The following is a 20,710-nucleotide window of genomic DNA, read 5'->3' on the forward strand; positions in this document are numbered from 1 at the left end:
TCTCCTTCGATACTTCCTCGGCGCCATTTCATGTTGATGCAAACAAGCAAATTTGTTCATGTACAGTTGAGAGTGCCGTTGAAAAATCAGTTGATCGTATAAAATACCACTGACTGCATCATTTCGGACTCCAAATCTATTTAAAGATACCGTTTCTTGATATGAAACTTTAACCTATCTCAAAGACGATTCTTTTACAATCAATAATTGTATTCAGCGCTGTGCGATCTTAGCTAGCTATTTACTGTACTGTTAACCCTCCAAAGCCGTTCGGGTCAATATGACCCGAAGCGCACATTTCAAACATCTTTATCATCATTCCAATATACTGATGAACTGGTAGTTTTGACAGACCAAGTATGTTCTATGAAAATAATGATCAAATTAACGCCAAAAAACTAAAATTTGAGTTTTTAAAATCGGTTCATTGAGAAATGAAATACAGCCAAGCAAAGCCAAAACTGGATGTCGTTTTTTTAAAGTAAGACTTTTTTCTACCGGAAGATCTGTCATAGCGGTAAAAATTTTCATTGGACCCCAACATATCTATACATTGTCGGATAGATGGATTCTTGGCAATTTCAAACATCAATGAAATAATTTAATACAGAAAAGCTGTCAGAAGTTATGAGTATTTTAAAAATAAAATTGATTTTTCGGACTTTTAACTTTCTGAACCAGTTTCTGAAAACTTGGTAGGGGAGATGAGGGCATAACGAGCACCCGAGGCATAATGAGAAGTCCATTTTCCTACATAAGTACGTATTTTCTTAAACAAATTTTCATGAGGACTTGTTTCGTACTACCTATAGTATTAATTTTTCACCAAAAAAGAAATATCCTTTTCATATTTACAGAAATATTAAATAATAACCAGCTAGGTTCTCAAGTGACGAAAATATTATAATTTTTGAGCACCACCAAATAAGCTTTTATGACCTTTAAATCATTTTGATCTGAAATGTACGCACTGCAACATGATCTACACATTGTTTCTCAATTTTCAACATCATAAAATTTTTGATTTTTAACTTTAATCAATTTTAAAACGCTTTTTTACTTTAATTTGTTCACTAGAGGCGAACAGAGCACTTTCAATGAAGGCATATTGAGCATTTTCTGCCGGAGAATCTAGCAGCGAATTCAACTCGATGAAGTCAACTGAATAATAGAGCTACAGCTTAACTTGTATCGTCTGACGATTTGGCCTATTGGTTAGATATCGGAGAGATAATCAGTAGACTCGAGTTCGATTCCTGTCCGAGGGGATTTTTTTTTGCACATACCATTCATGATTGATTTTTTTTATTGTTACATTATACGGCTAATAGCATCAAAGCATCATCCGTCAAACAAAACACCAGAAACATAATGTATGAACATGTGTTAATTCTTTGAATTCTACAAACAGACCTAGATTATTTTGTTTTTGCTTTGTTTGATGAATCTACGCCTCACCGTTTAGTGCAATCATGATCATAAATGATAAATGAAGAAAAAAAAAATCACCTCCACCAGGAATCGAACTCGAACCTACTGATTATCTCTCCGACATCTAACCAATAGGCCAAATCGTCAGACGATACAAGTTGAGCTGTAGCTCTATTACTTAATTGACTTCATCGAGTTGAATTCGCTGCTAGATTCCCCGGCAGAAAATGCTCATTATGCCTTGATTAATGGTGCTCATACTGCCTCGGGGGGTTTCTCATTATGCCTCTACAGTGACTGGTTTTCAGCTTTCGGCAAAATTTTTTAAAATGCATTTTTAAACGTTTTTATCTACTTTTTCAAGTTTCATCCAATTAGACAATAGACTATTTGAGTGTCTGAACACGAAACAATGATGTAGGGTCAAGTGGGGTAATTATGAACACGGGGTAATTCCGAACAAGTGCCATACGCGCTGCTGTGGGGGATGAACTAAAACAAAAAGTTCCAAAAGTGGTAGTTTAACATAAAATTGATAACTATAAGCTGTTTCCGATCTATTTTCAAATCCTTATGATATCATTTCAGAGGTTTTAAAAAACCATTACCTCGAGAAACGGAAATCGTTTTCGACAATGTTCAATGTTTTGAATATCTGATCTTAGGAAATCCAGCTGAAATGTTGTTATCACCTGTTTTACATCCAGTTTATGATGCTTTATCTTGATTTTGAAAAATTTTTGAAAAATTTTATTCGCACTGGTGCACAGATGAGTGTTCATATTTACCCCATAGTTTTCGTCCTATGGGGTAATTATGAACACACATTTCCTGACATTTCTTTGGCTTTTTGATGGTCAAATGTTTTATTCATCAACTTAGGGGGCCATTCATTTATTACCCAAGCATTTCCAGACCCCCTTCCCCCTCCTCCCCTTGTAAGAAATTTCTCACAAAAATACCCCCCCCCCCCCTATGTAAGCTCTTAACACAGGACCGTGAAGAAATCTTAGCCAGGAAAAATCAACACTCGGCATTCTATATCCCAGGAACTTACTGGACCAAATTTCATAAATTTCATAATTAAATTAGGTCCGCAATGTGTTAAGTTTTGAATTTTTGAGAAATTGTTTTTTTTTTCTTCCAAAAACGAGATTCGGATTTAGAAAAAAAGCTATGCCAGTTCTTTTCAGTCTTTGAAAAAATGTTTTGCACACAATTTTATCAAAACTTAATGAAACTTCAAGAGTGAAAAAAGTTTATAAAACAGAAATTTTGAAAAAAAAAACTAAATCAGCATCTAAACGAGTCTTAATTTGGTTTAAAAAAAATAGTGGTAAGAACTTGCTTTTTGTTGATAGAAAAATGCAGTCAAATGTTTTCTCAGGTTTAGTGAGTGGTGCGTACGGATAGTAATACCGAAACCGAAAACCTGTATCCCAGGAATAGTTTTCTAACACCAAATAAAGGTTTTAGGTCCTTCCAAAACCAGTTTTTTGTATTGATAAATAACAAGGTTATAAACTAGACTTAAAGAAATTTGCTATTATACTAAAAATAAAATTCACCTATTTTAACAAAAGGTTTGCTGCTCGAGCTTTTATATATTACCGAGTGAAATTCAACATTATTATGAACCTCAAATCTCTGTGGTCAAACGTAAAATATATGAAAAACCACGATAAATTTAATAGATGAATAAGTCTACAAAACAAAGATCAAAAAGATAAACTTTCTTGTATGTTTGGACAACGTGCTGCTATTGAGAGCATTAGAACTACAGCAAAGAATAATTGTTTATGAGTTACATTCGGATAACGAAGATCCAAAATCTATTTTCTTGCAGTCTTTTTTTTATACTTAGTTACTTTTTTCAATCTTTATTTGTTCGAATACATTTTTCTAAAATTTAGAACAAAATGAAAATCTTTTGTTTGAAGATTTTCTTTTTCAGTTTGGTGATGAAAACTTCTGCAGTAATAATTTTGTTTTGAGAAAATAGAGCTACTAATGTGAAATTTCGTACAGGTGATAAAAAAAATAAATTTGTGTAAATATTTTTAAAAACAGTCGATCATATAGAATTGACAAGATTTGCAAAATATGACTGTTCACTGATCCAAGAAGATTTTAATGGGTGTTTTTGTGAAACAAGCATCTTTCAAAAAAAATAGAATTTTCTGTATATGTATAGGTATACTGTTACTTTTCAAAAATGTTATACCAAGTCCGTAATCCGTGTTCATAATTACCTCCTAGACAGGGGGGTAAATATGAACAGACGGGGTAATTATGAACATACGTCTCAAGGACGTGGGTTGCGACCAAGAAAAAAAAGTTGCTCTACAGAATGATGAAGAGCACGGAAACATTCAATATTGGCAGGTTTTCAGAATTTATGATAAGAAATAAACATATGGTGGCTGTGAGTGTGCCAAATGAAGAAATTTTGTTCATAATTACCCCACCTAGCCCTAATTCACATATTACAGCTGTTCTCTATGGTTAAATAAGCATTTTCCTTAAGGTGCCCTCATCTCCCCTAATATATATCGACTTTATTTTAAAATGTTGAGTAATAAGAATAAATTACCTACACAATGAATATAATATCATCAAAATCGGTTAACATTTACAGCCAGGAGAACGAAATCAAATTACAACTCATATTTCCCCGAAACGGATATTTAGCGAACGGCTTTGGAAGGTTAAACAATTTGAAAATCTGCAGATTGTTTAAATTCCATTATACGATGTTCTTACAATAACTGTACGACATTTCATGGAAATAATATGTCATCATAGATCGCAAGCATGAAAGATTGTTTAATTGTACAGTGGGGTATAATATTGAGTTTTACACAATTCTACTGCAATTCAAAACAACTTTAGTGATCTTTCTATACGATTAACAAAATATTATCGTTTATAATGAACTGTACAAATCATAAACGATAAAATACAATTTGGTTTAGTTACAACATGATGTTTATACAATTCCAATCTTAACTGGATGCTTTTACAATCTTCAATAAACACTATTTTACGATTTCTAGGTTTCTGGATTCGTTTATCACAGAACCGGATTTTTTTAAGCGTCGGCTGTGTTTTTGCAAACGCCGACTGTATGTGCCACTTTTTTCATTTTTATAATTTTTTTTTATCAAAACTGCCTTCATTTTTGCATCAAAATTCGTCAAGGATTTCCAATTTTTGCAATTGTTGACATAAGATGATAACGATATTGCTAAGCATAGGAATTGCATTATTACAAATATTTACCGATTAATTAAATCTCAATAAACGACTTTGAATGACATGTATGAATAGATTGTTTAAATTCCATTATACGATTTTCTCACAATTACTGTACGACCTTTCATGGAAATAATATGTCATCATAGATCGCAAGCATGAAAGATTGCTTAATTGTACAGTGGGATTAAATATTGATCTTTACACAATTCTACTGGGATTTAATTCAACTTTATTGATCTTTTTATACGATTAACAAAATGTTATCGTATATAATGAACTATACAAACCATAAACGATAAAATATTACTTGGTTTAGCTACAACATGATGTTTATACAATTCCAATTTAAACTGGATGCTTATACAATCTACAATGAACGCTGCTTTACGATTTCTGGTTATCTGGGTCCCGCATGTTCTCACGAATTTCGCGATGCTCAAAAACAAAACAATCAGTCGCAAAAGTTGTATTAAAAGATTGTGACGTTTAATGAGTGATAACATTATATTTTTTAAACTAAACAAAAAATCTTAAGCATATTTAAGAAGGTTTCAATTTTTCAAAACTTTACTGTGACCGGCCCTAATTCTGTGAATTTTCATATCTCGCTAGCAAGAAATCCAAAAAACAACTTTTTAAGCCAAACCAAAATGAAAAAATGCCCAAAATGACTAAACTGAACACAAACGGAACCGTTTCGGGTAATTTTTGAGAATTTTTGAAGACAGTTATTAGATTAATATTAAATTTTCCTAAAAATTTCAGTTTGGGTTTTGTTTATATTGTTGGACAAATGTATCAGCATTTTTCTAGAAGCTTCAGTAGAATGTACATTATTGCTACAAACAAGAGACAAAATTTATTAATTTTAAGGACCAGAATCAGTAGTTCTTAACCGCAGAAAATTATTTCCGTCAATCATATCTGAGGTGTCGGTCTAGTGAATGAGATTCAAATTCTTTGTTTCAAATTTTCACAAGGCGATGGCGCTCAGTTCGGCCTATTCAAATCCAATCAAACATTTGTTGAAAACTTACTAAAGGTTCAAAATCTTTACAGAAATTCATTAGAAGTGAAAGTTTTGAGCCCCTTTGGCCTTAGGAAAGGGATTCTCCCAGATAAAATGTGTAATAGGGAATCAAAGCCTGCTAGTCAATGATGTTTTGAAAATTGAACATTGTTTCGCGCATTTCTGTTCCAAGAACATAGAACCGATACGAAATACTTGGATGCAATAATGTGCCTACACAGTGTTCGGCATCACTAACTGAAAAATTAGCGCCGCTGATCAAATCGCTAACACATTCAAAGTTAGCGATCGCTAATGAAAAACGCTCAATGAGCCGAAAAATTCATCGCTTATTGCTTAAAGCGCAAATCGGTAATAGCCAACTATTGACCAATAATGAGGCCGGAACAAATATCAAATTCTTCTTTAGTCATTCCTATTAATAATTTATAGGTAAATAAATCTTCTTTATAACAAGCTTGAGCTGGAGATCAGAATACTTCGAACTCGAGGGTGCCATGCGCAATCCCGTTTGGGCAGTCTTTAGTGTTGTCTTAATGGATTTTTTTCTGTGTGTATATGAAATTCTTCTGTTTTTGCACGGCACTTCAATCACCGAACACTTCACCCTCGATAGCTAGCGGACTGTAAAAACTAGCTCAAACACTTTCTTCTGAAGGGATCTTCTAACTTTCCCACTCTGGGGGAAGAATTTTGTTTACCCGGCGGTGAGATTTCGGACGTAGTAAAAATCGCGATACGAGCTGTGCTGTGGTTGGAACTTGATTAATTTATTTTGCCGTTTGTTTTCCTTCCAGTTCGGCTCTCTGGATCTCTCTCAAACATAAAGCGGTGTCACAGTGAGACATGAGAAATTGAGCATTTATGGACCGTTAGCACGTCTCACTGTGGGCCATGGAATGAATTGTCATTTCCTAACATCTTCTAACTTTGCTTTAAATATGTAAATTGGTCTCAGATTTTTTTTCTGCAAAATATAAAAGAGGAAAGAATTATATCTGGTCATAAAGCAAATTTCAAGGAACGCATTTTCAAATTCCAAGTATTGTTTATTTAAAAATGTATTTCAGAAAGGTTAATTTTTCAGTTCATCTAAGGTGTGAAGATTGAAATATTAAATCATAAATTGGCATATTAACTAAATAAATCACTTTAACTGGCTGAACACATGCTTTTCTTTTTAGAATAAATCTTAAAATTGCTATAGAAAAAAATGATTCGAACAGAAATCGATCCTTTGTGCTAAGAAAACTTTGATAAATACACGTAATAATCAAATCTGATTGATTTATAATTAATGCAAAATTCATCTATATGAAAGTCGAAATATTTTTTTCAAATCCTAATTATTCCAAGTATATTTTCATTATTTTTTAACCATAAGCATGTTATTCACCTTGGTTGCAACAAACTGGAGGATTTCCATTCTCGTAAATTTGTTCACCTCACCCTTTCATATATTTATACCAATCTTAATATATTTCTCAAAGAACATATTTTTCCTGAGTATCGATGTAAAGTTTATTTCTGACTTTTCGAATCACCATTAATTAAACAGAAAAATTTCCACTCAATTTCCGTCAATCCGTTTCTTTGGGTTCGACCGTCATTCGACAGAGGCCCGAGGATAACGTCGAATTGCAATTATCCGCATTTCCTCGTCTTCAGATAATCCGGCATTAAAATTACCTCTTCCGAACCCAGACTGAAGTCACAAAACACTCACAGATGGATCAACATGGCACACGTGTTCGGGACAACTCTCGCGCTCGTCGTTTGCTGATTGTTTTATGAAAATGTGACGATATTCGGTATTCATACGTTGTATCTACTGACGTTCATGAAACCCGCCACGTCGTTAATCCAGTGGACAATTTATCATTATATTTATGTATATCCCTTTCACTTATTTATCAACCGCGGCCTATTTTCATGTTCTGGTGCAGTGGAAGCAAAAAAAAGAACCGAGCCAATACTTAATGCTTTTCCACATCCGACTGCTTGTAAATAATCCCCAATAATTACAGAACTGTTGACCCTCGCGTTTTTTCTTCTCGCTTTTCCACTATTTTTCAACTTGGACAGCCTCCGGTCGGATACACAAAAACAAAAATATGGTAGCCCCCAGTTTCTCTCGTCAATAACTACGTCTGATAAGGTATCAAATATTCATCAAAGGGTGGCTTTACGCGGAATTATGTAGTGTGGTTGGCATGAGTGGGTGGGTGGTGTTGTCGCAAATAAATCTAAAGGATGGATGAGTGTTTTTGATGGAACGGTTTCGGGCTCACTTGACTTGGATGACCTTTAAGAATGAGTAGCCGGAAACGGAAGTAGGTTCATTCTTATGAAAAAAAAAATCAAACTTGAAAAGCTGAGATCCGCATTGATAAATGGAGTAATCAAGATATTGATTTAGTATGAATTAACACAAAATTGATTATTATTGCACTTGTACTCTTAAGCTCCAGAAAAAAACTAAACTGAGTAGAATCAGTAGCAGTAAAAACGGAAGAACCTGTAAAATTTGGAAATTGGTTTAAAACAATAGTATACAGTAGAAAATTAAACAAAAATCGTTGTGTCACTGTTGAAGCATTTGATAACTCTTTTCAAATATTTTTCAAGAATTTCAGACTCTAAGAGCCACAATCTACGAAACTTTAATTTTTGCTCAAAATTTAACACAAGTTTTTGAATGGATGAAGAAAATAGTCTTTTTTTAATTGGGAGAAAAATTGGATAAAAAATAATTAAAAATCTTTATTAATATCTTCACTGTTTTCCAATAAGTAATTTTCAATGATATTTGAAAGAGTGGCAGCCTTTCTTATCTGGATTTTCTTAAAATTCTATAAATTAAAGTGTTCAAACATTCACCGGAAACGCCAATGTTTCAATTATTGAACGTTCAATCTTGTAATACTCGTTTCGTAAAAAAAAATGCATGTACCATTTAAACAAACACCGGTTGGTGCTTGGAAATATAAACAAACTGTTTCTTGGTTGCTGGATCAACCAAAATCGCCCCTGCAAAGCACCCCTAAATATATGCAATGATATCCAAAGTCTACGTGTTCATTAATTAAAACATTGCCTGTTCAATATTAGAACCATGGCCGTAGAAACGGGGGGGGGGGTTAAACCCCCCCCCCTCATAAGGATCCAAAAAAACAAGCGAGGTATTCTATCCTACACTCAAAATTTTAAATTCATAATCAAATTCTGATAATATAGCAAAGATATTCAAAAGTAACTATCTACAACAGTTTTTCTAAATTTTCTCACTTGTTCATAGAATAAGATTGTCAGATTTTTTTCAGCGAGTGTCCGGGCCGGACAAATCCGGGCTGTTTTATATAAAAAAACCTGGCAAAATTCGAGTATTTGATTTCAAAATTGTCGACCAAATCCAGGCAAAACCGCGAAGCTTTGGTCAACACCTAGGAATTGCTCATCAAAAATCTAGACAAAAAAAAACTTAAAAACCTTTAATGATAATCATTTGAAACTGGCTGCAAAAGTTTTGGACGCCTAAATAAAAAAATTAAAACACAATTTGTTTTTTTTAGTTTGATTTAAGAATAAGAACAAACCCGGGCAAAATCCCGTCTTTTCCAATGAAATCTGGGCAACCGGATCGGATCGGACTTTTTCCAAATTTTATATTCAATATCCGGGCCTATCCGGTAAAAACCAGGCTATTTGGCGACCTTATCATAGAAATTCAGGTCTGAATATAAAATTTTAAATTTAACCCATTTTAGAGGTTCTGGTTGCATATTCCTATAACCAAAATTGCATTACTACATATTTTCGTATTTCTGATTTTGTATCAAGTTTAGGATTCTTCATTTTCAGTTCGAATAATCATAAGAAATAAGGAATGAAAAGCTGCTATGGAATCCTTGTTCGAATTCGGTTTTGCATTTCATATAAAATTTTAACCATGTTTTTCGAAAATCAAATGCATTTTCAATATTTTGATAGTTTTCCGAATATGGAAAAGGAAGAAATTTGTTTTATATTTAAAATCGAAGTTTTTCAACTTTATTCTAACACAAAATTTAAACATAGAAAGCTTTTAAGTGGTGATCCAAAATTGAAAAGCAGATTCTGATTCATCATTCAAAATTCATATTTTAAATCAGATTCACAAAACAGATTAAAAATAAATATTTGAAATAATAAATTAAGATTAAACCAGCACTACAGAATTTATATAATATGTAGATTCATGAATGAGGGCTTCAAGATTTGGCTCATGAAATTCTGACCTGCAAACAAGATTCCGAAATCGTATAGAAATTCGGAAACAGGTTCAAAGTTCAAATTTTCAATTCAGGATTAGAATTCAGATTTGAAATTCAGAAAAAGATTTAGCTTGTGAATGAGTTTTTCCATCTACATAAAATTGTTGAGAAATTCAAGAGAACATAAACTTAAAACTTTGCTTGTCAATGCAATTTCTAGATTTCAAAGTTTTTAATCTGAATAAGTTTTTTTTACAATTTAGCTGAAATTCACAAATATAAAGTAGAATTTGAGTTAATTTTCTAAGTTTCTAATTCATGCCGAATATCCCAAACTATATTTAAAAAATCATCCACAGGATTTTTAGTATGGAATTGATTCTTTATGAAAAATATTTCCTGTTTCAGAAACGTTTACCTGATCTTCACCTAAAAAATCTGCACTTTTATTTTTTATTTTTTCGGTATATTGTATAACATTATTAATATTGCAGCTTTTTTTAAAGCCAAACTTCAAACTAAAATCATAAATTTAGTTCAAGTTTGCATCATGCAAATTTGATTCGAATTTCTTTTATCTCTTACTTCTACTTTTTACTTGCATGGTGCAAATTTGATTCGAAAATTTTTCTATCTTTTAATTTTTTTGTGGAAAATTTTATTTATTTTCTTCAAAGGTTAGAATCTTGGAATTTGCAAAAGAGTTTAGAAGATTGGGCTTGTTTGAATTAGTATAGAATTAGTTTTTTTTTTTGAGAAATTGAAGGCTACCATTAAAAGAATTTGTTTTATTCTGAAATCAAATAACTTTGATCTACCAGATAATTCTTCTTCTTCTTGTTTGGTTGTGGTAGCGGGTGCGACCACATTTGGATCGGTGACTGTGACCATATATCCAGCGGTATACCAGATAATTAAACAAATTCAAAAATTTTAACCCACGATGAAAAAAAATCTATATTTTATACCCTTTTGCTAAGGACCACTTTTCTTAAGTTACTTTTTTAAGGTTTCATTAATGACACTTTACCATCCTTGTGGCATTCGTGTCTTCTCTTGCAATTTCATACGAAAACTATAAATTAATACCTAAAAATGAATTATTTTATACATAGTTACAAACACTTTTTTTTAATTTTTTTTATTCGTGTGTTGTTAGACAAAAATCATAGGTAAAAATAACTCACCAAACCCCCCCCACATGAGTCGGTTCTTCTTACGGCCCTGATTAGAACCATTATTGTGTTCAATAACTGGGACAAAAAAATGAATAAAATGGCTTAAATGGTGATTTTAAAACATATTTCCGCAAAAAATTATATTGATTCGAAGCTGTGGATTAAGTTTAAGCTACACTATCAAAATTTTATCCATAAAACCTTTCATTATTTTTGTGGGCTACAAATTCGCTGAATCCCAGAGATGGTGTTCACTATAGGGGAGAATGAGGATACTTGATCCCTGGGGATACTTGATTCCTTAGCTATATCTCGAATCTGGAATGTCTTACAAAGATCAAATGTTCTAGAAAAATGTGCCAAAATGAGCAAAATAACAATGCTTGTAGTTTAAAAAATTTTAACAAAATAATTGTTTGAGTTATTGAACTTTGTTTGAAAAATTTCACTAAATGTAACTTGAAGATCTTTTTTTATCACTTTAAAATGTTCCTTACATGGGAAAATTATAAAAAAAATATTTGTTCCAATATAACAATCGTTCGAGCGTAAAATGAACTTCATAATGCCATATTTTCAAAGCAATGGAAAACTCTCAACTTTTTTCAGAAAAAGTTTTCTAAAATGTTGATTATGGGTACAATTGATCCCCCTTCCAAACGGCATATTCTTCTTCTGAATGGATCGTTATGATTGCTGATAACGAAATTATTAATATTTATCCAAAAACTAATATTTATCAAACAATTGTCTGAAGAAAAGAGCAAAAATAATTAATTCTCTCTTAATTATAAAAAACAGCGCCTTTAAGTATGCAATGTTATTAGCGTTGAGACAAAGTTATAGAATTTTCTTCTTATGTCAGCTATAAATTGTGAAATGAGAACAAACATGACCAAAATAGTCAATTAACATTCTATCTTGGGGTTTTGTTTGATTTTTATACATGGATTAGGGCTTCCTGAATAAAAGATCAAGTTTCCTTCAATAGGGGATCAAGTCTCCCCTAACTTCAGAAAAATCGCAATTTTTTTACTGCCACGAAAATGCTTCTAGTTCATCAACGGGTTCAAGTATCGTTCTAATTTTTGGAGCATAAAAACGTGAAGTTACAACCTATCAGAAAATGTCAAAGACGGCGAGTTGCTAAATTTTCCCAAAAAGATATGGTGAAAATAAGAAAAGGGGATCAAGTATCCCCACTCTCCCCTATAGTGTTCTTACCCTATATGAGTTTGTTTGGCGATATGAGAATTAACAGAAAATTTGTTTATATAACGTGCTTTTATTTGTTTAGAAAACACCCCACCACTACTAGTATTCATTTCATCATTTGGAATTATCATATGATTCTTAGATATGCTGCCAAATAAACAAATGTTCCACACAATTGAAATCTCTGTCATTTCTAAAATTATGAAAAAAATATTGGAGTTTAGATTGCACAGATGGCAAGAATCTTAATTTATATTTATTTATTTTTCAAAATTTCTAGCACAGGTTAAAAAAAAACACAGGATTGCATCAAATAGTAAGTAAATAGTTTGATTAGATTTCATTAACAGTATGACTTATAAAAATTACGATAGATTTAAGGAGCTGGTTTTGGGTTGTTATCAGCAATTTTCGAGGATATTTTTGTGGGTGTATTAGCTCCAAATCAGGATGCTGCGTTGAAAAAAATCAGGATTTTTTCAGGAAACCATGAAATTGGTGGAAGTTTCATGAAGCTCTGCTTGAATTGCATAAATGAAGACGAAATAAAAGTATTGAAGAAGCCGCAAATTATACAACTGGAGCGAGTCGAACCTTAGCTATTCGGCAGTTTATATTGAAAAACACAACTTAATATCATCTGAATCAAACGTTATCATCGATTAAACTATTTTATTTATAGATTTGATTGATGTTCTCATCGTTTATTTTTGATTTCTGTCTTTCTTTTGAAAATCAGGACAAATAAGGACATTCTACAGAGCATTTTTCAAAAATTAGGACAATTGAAGCGCTTTTGAAAATCAGAACGGTCTCTCGACAATCAGGGCAATTCTTGAATAATCAAGACAACTGGTCCTCTGATTAGATCTAATCTTCATCGCTCAATGCAATGCAAGCACTGTAGTATGCATGCAGTAGTAGGTATAATAAACGCTGTGTCGGCAAGGTTTACACAAAGGAGGTACTGACCAGTTTGCTTCTTGCTCAAAAATTTCACAAGCAAATTGCGACGGCTGCAAAATGCCATCTAGCGACTGTTTTCCGCTTGAAACCTTCTCTTCTTGATGGATCATGTCCACGGAAGGCGGGTGGTGGAAGACCTTGATCTGTACGCACGGTGAAAGTGGTAAAATCGGTCAAGACAAAAGTGAAGCGAAATGCTGTGTGAAATATCCTGAGGCTGGCTAAGAAATCGAATAAGGTACACTGGGGTAAGTGGGGACGGTTTTTCGTATATTTATTTTATTTTTATTTACATAGTATTCCGTCTCACGACATAACTTGACGAACATAATTCCTAAAATTCACTCGGTCCATGGCAACCGTTCTCCAATTTCTCGGGCACCCCACGTTCGCCAGATCACGCTCCACTTGGTCTAACCACCTCGCTCGTTGCGCCCCCGCTCGTCTTGTTCCTACCGGATTCGTAGCGAACACCTGTTTTGCAGGACAGTCGTCCGGCATTCTCGCAGCATGTCCCGCCCAGCGTATCCGGCCAGCTTTCACCACCTGCTGGATACTGGGTTCGCCGTAGAGTCGCGCGAGCTCGTGGTTCATCCTTCGCCTCCACACTCCGTTCTCCTGTACGCCGCCAAAGATGGTTCTTAACACTCGTCGCTCGAATACCCCGAGTGTACGCAGGTCCTCCTCGAGCAATATCCATGTCTCGTGCCCGTAGAGAACAACCGGTCTTTCGTATAGTTCAACTTTAAAAAATCATTGAAAAATCAGCAGTTGATCAATTTTGATAAAATTGCATTCAATGTGATGCAGAACATGTTGTTCACAAATGCTGAAGAGATGAGCTTGATAAACGAAAAGCGAAAAAAGTTATCACGTGAAGTGTTATGGACTGCTGGTGTCTTCACTTACCCCGCTTTATGGGGTAAGTGGGGACGGTAGCTTTTCCCTTTGATTTCTCAGGAAATTTTCAACAAATTTGTGTTTTCTTGGTTGAATACGTTACTTTATTGTTCGAAACGTCAAAAATTTTGAAAAAAAGTTCATGGTAGTGATAATTGTGTGTAATTTATGTTGCAACACACGAGATCCGATTTTTTTGAAAATTTATGCCTATTCCAGAAAACACAAGTTTTTTCCCAACTTTTCATGGTTCGTATGCTAAATAAAGCTAAAATGTATTGAATGAAGGAGAGAAAACTGAAAAAATATCTAAACATCAAGTTTGTTTGAAGCCGTCCCCACTTACCCCAGGTAGGGTATGGAGACAATATTTTAGATTTTTGAAAATAAACTCTTTTTTCTTAATTTTTAATCGTCGTTTCTTTTCCTAACATGTTGTTTCTAATGTAAGGATTGTTTCCATGTAGAGTTTTTCGTCAAGAGCCAGCTAGTTTACGAGAAATTCGCGATTGAAAAAGATGCTCATCAACTCCACATCGTAGTTAAAAATAGAAAATTTACGAAAAGTCATCGTAAACATCCGTTATTGTCAGAACCGTGTCTCTTTTACAGCTATTGGATAGATTACAAGTAAATTTAACATTCTGCATTAAAATTTTGAAAAAATAGTCGATAGTATTGTTTTAATAGCCACCGTCCCCACTTACCCCGGTGTACCTTATCTCAAATTCTTTCAAGCATCGATCATCAAATGCATGAGCGAAGCGCCATTTGATAACAGAACGAAATAATGCACTGTGACTTTCTGTCTAAGTTGATAGAAGCAGCTGATCGGCGTATTAGCGGGCTACTCAAATTTCGGAATTGCCTTTTTAAGCTTTGAAAAAAAACTAGAAGACTTGAAGAAGATTTAATTTATTGGAATTAAAAGGTACATTGTCCATTGTTGAAAAAAAAACTCTTGAAAACGGTCAATATTCGGCTGTTCGTCGAAGCTTCCGTTTGATGACAGAACAGGAGCGTTGCACGGCCTTCATGTGAAATTTGTGAACACATCTCTTGATTCTACCAATCAATTGTTCGGAGTTCTTGGCTCTCCAGTTGTTTTCGTACGCCGATGAGCTCAAAGTTCCGAAAATTTTTCCATTGGACGACACTGAGGCTAATTTGACGGGTTGTAATTCTTGAGTACAAATGGGATCGAATGGGTTTTCAGGAAGGAATGTGTTTAGTTTTAGCATAAAGCGATGACGATTTATCCGGCCAAAACACGTGTTGTTTAGTTTATTTATCAAAAGCGGCGTAAGACAATAGTCTTTTTTTAATGCCACAATGGCTTTAAAGCATTGATGGAATGCACTATCAAATTTACAATGGTTTACTTCTCTTTTTTCGATTATTCGTTTAATTTTTCTGATTGTCTTTTCATTTTACTAAATAGTATTGAATATTGCTTCTTGAATGCGCTTAAATTTAAAATATGTTTCGTTAAAGTTGGTAGTGAATTCCAAAGAACTACACCTCTGACAAAAAATGTGCAATTATAATATGTGCTTGAATGATTGGGTATGACATAATCTCTAACCCTAGTCCCCCTAAAGGGCTGAAGAATGTTAAACAGGTATAAAAGACATTTATTATTGACGATTTTATAGAACATTAAACATGACCTAACTTTGATGAAATTATAAAAATAATAACCTAGCAACTTATGTTGTAAATGAGTAACACAATCTAAGCGATTTAAGCTAAAAACAAAACGGACGCATGAATTAAGCGTAATTCTCATTCTGTCGAGTGCTCTGGCTGATAGTGTGGGTAGAAGGAAATCACACGCGATGAAATATGGCAAAATGAATGTCTTAAAAAGTTTCAATTTAATGTTCTGTTAAGGAAACAAGACTTGAGCTTAAAATTTCTAAGCATGCTGTAAATTTTACCACACTAATTTAAAACATGACTATCCCAATCAAATTTGTTGTTTACCACAAATCCTAAACTGTTAGCTTTTTCAACGAATACTATTTCGTTTCCTCCTAACTTCAAATACGGCGTTTCTGTGCAAGCAGTTCGAGTTACCAGAAGGGCATTCGATTTACATGCGTTCAACGTCATCAGATTGTTCTTCAATAAATAATTCTAAAACAAGGTTCACTGACCGACAGGTTTCGACAATATAAAGTTCTTTACTATTTAAATACAGCTGGATATCGTCAGCAAATAAGTGTAGAGTACAATGATTTACAACACTTGAAAGATCGTTTATATACATTGTGAACAATATTGGCCCTGAAACGGATCCTTGTGGCACTCCAGAATTCACGGGTAGAAATATCGAAAATTCTTCGTTGCTGTTAACTGCTTGTTGAATGTCCTCCAGGTACGAAATACGAAAGAATTAAGTCAACGGCTACCGGCTTGAATTTGAAATTTTTGTTCAGTTTTTCACATGGTGTTCTGTGAGAAATTGTATCAAACGCTTTTGAACAATCGAGAAGAACTAAAACGAATTTACAACCTTCGTCAATAGATTTTGATATATCATTACCTATTTTAAGCATGGCTGTATTCATGGGTGGCAAAACTCCTCAGATCGGCTTGTCCAGTGAAAGAGAGTGCAATTTTTTTCGTCTGCTTCACCAATCGGTGCGGGGAGAGATAAATCGCACTGAAATGAAGAGTGAGATTGTCAACACATAAGAGTGAGCGAGAGCATTCATATCCGCTGATGAAGAGAATTCCCTTCTCCGGAAAAACCTGTTGCGCAATGTGCTGAGGAGAATTCGAGAGCTAACTCAGTTTATTCTTGGTACGTTCACGAGAATAGATGCTACTTTCCGAATCAAAGCTCCCAGCGGTGTCTTGATTTTCTAGAAGCCGTCCTGATCTTAATTGCAATTGATTTTGCAATAAAAACAGTTTAACCTCTTAAACCAATGGTAATCTTCGATTCAAATGATATTTGAACGGTGTTTTTCGGTATAAACTAAAAGCCACCTAACTTCATATCTCTTCTGCTGCATAAATTAAGGCGTATACTGCACCGCTATTTCGCCTTAATTTATGCAATCTAAGAAGAGCTGCATTTCATTTCCACCAATCTATGGGGTCCTGAAAAATCCTGGTTTTTGTTTTTCGCGGTGTCCTGATTTTTTGATGAAACCACCTGTCACCTCTTCTTCGAACGCTACCTTTTGTGAAAAAAAAAGAATTCAAAACAGCTAACAGCAGTGAGCATAGTAGCGGAGTAGAAATTGTTTATATTTTTTCTACGTTGTGTGGTGGGAGTCTAAATATTTTTTTCCTTATTTACTCTGAGGTGTATGACTGAAACACAGGGCGCTCTTTGTTTAGAATTCTCTTTCTCCCACTCGAATGCAAATGCTCTCACACTTGCCGTCCGAGTCACTTACAGCTCGTGTAAACTCGGGTAACGAGTGGAGCACGATTAGCGAAAGAGGATTACACTCGGAAGCCGAACTGAAAACAGAGTTGGTTTCTCCCGGCTCTTTGTTGTTTGAGAAGAGCCAACCAACCCTGGCTGTTTTAGTGCTATGACCTGTTCGATATCCAGATCGATGTTCTGAAATTACATTATTTGCATTTAAATATGTATTGATTTGCTCATTATTCGTTCGAATACTTAGATAGAGCACAAAAGATGCTTATCGGACGGAGATTTGAAAGTGATGTCAAATTTGTTTTTTTATTGAAAGGAATTATTTTTGAAAGTTTCCAAGCTTTTGGATATTGAGATGTTTCGATTATTTTGTTGTAAACGTCTTGTAATCTGAGTTTAATTGACTGATTGGAAAGTTGTTAAAAATGTTTGATCCAGTACCTGGCCAAGTTTCATGAATAGAATTTTTGTAAACGTAGTTTCAGAATGCTCAGAAAAAATTTCACTTAGTGTCCCAGAAAGCTGCAGTTAGAAGCTGAGGATATTTTTGTAAAGTATCGCCACGCTTATGTAATTACACCACTAAAATTGGTATGACATTTGTTTTCTGGTGAATATAAATTTGTTGCAGAAATCTTGCCTTAATATACTCAAAATCCAGTGCCAAGTTGCCAAAATGTGTGAAAAATGTTTTATGATAAGAAACAGAATTTGCTTGATAAATTTTATGGGTATTTTGTCTAGTCTTACGGCATTTGATGTTACTTCGTACAAAGCATTGATAATTTCATATTCTTGAATGTAGTTGAGTGATGAATTTGCACGATAACGATCATAAGATGGTCTACAGTAAAACTTTCATGAAACTTTTGATTGATTACATCTGGTTGAAAATCAATTTCCGTACTAGATTTACGCTTTGTTATGTCAATATTTTGAAGCTTTCTCCAAAACTCTTTAGGTATCATATCCTGACTGATTTCACTATTGTAGTAGTCGCGTTTTTCTTTCAAAATTTTCTTGTTTGCTAGATTTCTTAGTTTTTTTTTTTAAATTAGATTGATCTTCACACTGGTTTAGTAATTTTCCATTTAGCGTAAGCGCGGTCGCGGTCTATCAGTGTCATTTATAAATTTGAATTGAACCAGGGATTGTATTTTCGTTTTGTTGTATTATTTTTTCTCATTGGAACACACGTGTCATGAAGACATGGCTCATGGCTCAGAAATACCTCTCTTGGAAATGGCAATGTACAGCATCACTTTCTGTTCGAACTTATATTGAAATTGTATTTAATGTTCGGAGATGTAATAGAACTTTCCTTGGAAAAGTATTAATCGTTTCCGGAACCGTGCGTCTTCGAAAGAGGGAACTAATTTTCGTCGTCCAAAACAAAATATTTTCCGGAATATTTTTTAATCATCAAGCGGCATTGGGATTTGAGAGTCGAATGTTATCCTAAGTGTATTTTGGGGCTCTTGTTTTCTTTCGGCACTTAATTCCATTTTTTCCAATTTTTTTTGCCAATGTACTGGTGAGAATAATTGAACCTTTTTGGCGTTGAAGGCACTAGAAAGAGAACGAAGCTCTTTTGAGTCCATGATTTTCACTAGTCTGCCACTACCCTGCGTGCGAGAACTAGGGATATTAGGATATGGTAAACAGTAGCCGCCACATTTTCACTTTTAAAATATTAAACATTATTCTTTTTGGCGAGATTTTTGTGCAGTTCGTAGAGCTTTTTGTTTCGACGGCATTTTGACTGATAACTGATAACAGATAACTGTTAAAACTTACGGGTTTCTCCGGCGTCCGGAACAGCAGCAGACTTCTGCTGCCACGAGCAGGACCAAAACAATGTTTGTTTTGGTTAATCTTGCTATGTCCAATAGGCAATCGAGAACAATAGATCAATGATTGCTAATGAGAGGTGAAGATGATTAACACGGTACAAATGTTTACATCATCACACGACTAAGCGAGACTACTCAAGTTGGGTTCATGGTAACACAACAGTGTTGCCAGATATTCTGGGTAAGAGTATCAAAATACTCATTCAGAAATGAGTACTTACCCGGTTAGGGAAGATGTTAAGTTGAGAGTGAGGCAATATGAGTGAAATGTTATGAAATGACTAAACTGACGAAACAGGAATAAAGATAACTCTATTCCACCACTGAAAGCTGCGTTTTTAACAATAACATATCCAGTTAACTATGTTGACCGGAAATGAGCCTCCGAACAACGAGTTTTAACCAGACTGCGCATTGGAGATTCCAGACTTACTCAATCATATGTGGTTTTTACGTAACGCCTCGCCAACATGCTCTTATTGTGGTGCCTCTTTAAATGCTCAACATTTTCTCATCGATTGTAAAGGTTACCAGGAAATTCGGAAAAAAAATCAAAAGAACTATTTACGAAGTTTGGATCAATGATACAGAGAAAGAAAAAAAAATCTGATAAAACTTGTAAAAGAGGCAAAATAGTTTGAACTTATTTAGTTTGTAATTACATCTTTGTAAATCAATTTTAAAAGACACGAATATCCCAGGAGTGGTTAAATGTCTCTAATTAACTGAATAATAATAATTATCAACAACATATTCGCATTGTTCTCTGAGCTCGAGCTGATTTTCGGACGAGAAAATTTTTCTCCGGTGTCAAATTCAGAAACGGATGTAAAACTAAGTTTATTTAGAAACAGGACATTTACGAATGCGTGTATCTAAAAAGTGATTGAATACTTTCTATGAAGGAAAGAAAGGTAATCTTTCACAACAAATGGAAAATACCTAAGCAACTACACTTTTTAAACCTGGAAAAAGTGCTTAAGGCCTTTGAAACTAATTTTGAAAAAAAAGATTCATTTGAAATTTTGTTTGTTTTGTGTTGCATATTTTGAGAAATAATATTTATTGGAAAGATTTTTTGTGTTCAATGTTTTTTTTCCAGTGTAAGTCAGTTAACCTTTTGAAAGTTTTCCATGAATAAAGCGGGACATTTTGAGGAAAAACCGCGACGCTGAAACAATCAACAACCCTGTGCTATTAGAGTGTCCATTTCCCGGCCATTTTAG

This window comes from Uranotaenia lowii, chromosome 2 (assembly GCF_029784155.1).
Source record: "Uranotaenia lowii strain MFRU-FL chromosome 2, ASM2978415v1, whole genome shotgun sequence".
In the NCBI taxonomy this organism is placed as follows: domain Eukaryota; kingdom Metazoa; phylum Arthropoda; class Insecta; order Diptera; family Culicidae; genus Uranotaenia; species Uranotaenia lowii.